Below are 2,420 nucleotides of genomic sequence, written 5' to 3'. Positions count from 1 at the left end.
AAAAATTCAGTTTGGCTTTTGTGTTTTCTTATTCATACTCTCAGAAATTTCATTCTATTTTTTCTTTTACATGTCTCACTCATTCTTTCATTCATCAAATATTTAATGACCACTAAATGCAAGGTGCTATTCTGGAATGGAGAAATACAGACGTGAACAAGGTATAATTTTTGCCCTTGAGGCAGTTATAATCTATAGTAGTTTGGTCCAACAGCACATTCTCTGATGGTAGAAGTCGTCTATATACATATTGCCCAATATGCTTGCTATACATAGCTACTGGACATTTAAAATGTGGTTAGTATAAGTGAGGAACCAAGTTTTAAATTTTATTTATTTTTAATTAATTGAATTTAGCCACATGTAGCTAGTGGCTATTGGATGGAGCATAAAAGGGAGAGACAAATAAAGAAGATTTTTACAATATCATATGTTACATTTTAAATAAAATGGTTAGTTTTACCATTAAATAGATTTGGGGTTAGTTAGAAAGACCGAGGTATTAATCTCTACCTATGTAAACTAGTTGGAATCCTATTGAGAAGAAGGCCACAGAAATGGAATACAAGAAAAGTAGGAAAATGTCACATAGATGAAGCATGGTGAGAGGAGGCAAGGAGAAGAATTGAGGGCCTTGGATGTTGGAAACTTGCATAAATCATTGGAAATATTAATTGATGTGTCTTCATCCCCCACTTCCCACCCTTACATTTTGACATTTCCATTTTTCTTTGTTGTTGTTCTTCCACCCAAAGGAGGCCAGTCAATGTCCTTTGCCTCAGAAGAAGTTGGCAAGTCAAAAAGAGAAAAACGAAAGAATCTTTTCCCAGCCTTTGAGTTACAGAAAATCTAATGGTCAATATGCATTCCACAAGTCACAAATAAGTGTGGATTATTTGGTTAACACCTTATTGTTAGTGGGGTTGTTTTTTTTTTTTTTTTTTCTCAAATTGAGGTCTTGCTGTGTTGCTTAAGCTCTCCTTGAACTTCTGGACTCAAACAATCCTCCTGCCTCAGCCTCCTCAGAAGCTTCAACTACAGGTATGTAACCACACCCTGCAGTGCTATTTTTTTTTTTAATGCAATTCATTTGAATGCCTTTAGACTGGGAAGGTACTCTTTAGTTCATACTAGTCCTGTATTTCATTCGTCCCTGGAAGCTAGAGATGTAGAGATTTACTTTACAAGCCTGGCCCCTATAGGTATGTGAATTTGGTGTACCTTATAAAGCAGGTTTAGAAGAAGGCATAATGATGCATGAGCAGGGTTTCCTAGCACCAAGTCTTTCAGCTTTGTAGAAGAGAAGTTGCAGGAAAATTACTTGGACTTTGGGGAAAACAAGGTACCCTGCTTTAAATTTTGTTGTTACATCTGTCACCCAGAGGAATGAGGACTTAAGACAGAAGTTATTTTGAATCTAGAAAAACAGAAAAAATTACATTTTGTGCACACATGGATTTGTGGACTATAATTTAATTTCTCTTTTCCATTATTTATCCTGTCAAACTATAAGTATCAGGATGCAACTGAGTGGTAGTACTTAAAAATTCATTTTTAAGAATGCAAATATTCCTTTTTCAATTATATTAATAGAATTTATTTAGTTCCTTATTTCCCAGAGCTTAAATAAAATTCATGTGAAGTAATTCAAAAAGGAAAGACAAAATTTTCAACCTACTATATTCTTCTCCATGGATACAATGCTCACTAATCAAGGGTGACCCCCATCTTGGATGCAAAACTAAGAATGGGCTCTATCAATTGAACATGGTGCTTTAGCATAATGCCTTAAGGGGATGATGCTGAAGAGTGGTTATGGTAAGCAATTTAAATTAACCATGAAAACAAATTTATATTGAATCAATACATTATACAGAAGTTTTGAGGAAAAGAATAATAGCCAAAAGAATGTGAATGAATTATGGGTTCCTAATGATCTCATGTTTTTGGGGAAAAGGAAACAGCAGATATTGAGGCTTATAGGAGGGATTAACTCAGAATGGAAAATACCTACAAAGCACTGAAATGTTGCTAAGGATTCAAGATTTTTTTTTTAATATTATATCTTACATCTTCCTAACATGAATGAAAGACCAAGAAGTTTGAATTAATGCCACCTTCTCTTAAGAACTTCCACAATATTGAAGTAAAATATTCATAATATTCTATTTATTCAAAATTATTCCAATGACCAAGAGTTTATGTTTATGTAAAATTGTTAGTAATACTGTTGTTGATAGGGGATCGGGTGGAAGGAGTGTTTCCTTTGCAGAAAATCACTTTTTTAAGGTTCATAAAGGCATTTTTCCCCCTTGACCATCTCCTACTTCCAGTGACCCACTTTCTACAGTAGAAAATTAGAAGTCAAGGCTCCTGTTTCTATTCCTGCGCTATCAGAGTCAGTTGATTTTCTGTAGAAG

This window comes from Marmota flaviventris, chromosome 13 (assembly GCF_047511675.1).
Source record: "Marmota flaviventris isolate mMarFla1 chromosome 13, mMarFla1.hap1, whole genome shotgun sequence".
Lineage (NCBI taxonomy): Eukaryota > Metazoa > Chordata > Mammalia > Rodentia > Sciuridae > Marmota > Marmota flaviventris.
Note: the sequence above shows the minus strand (reverse complement) of the source record.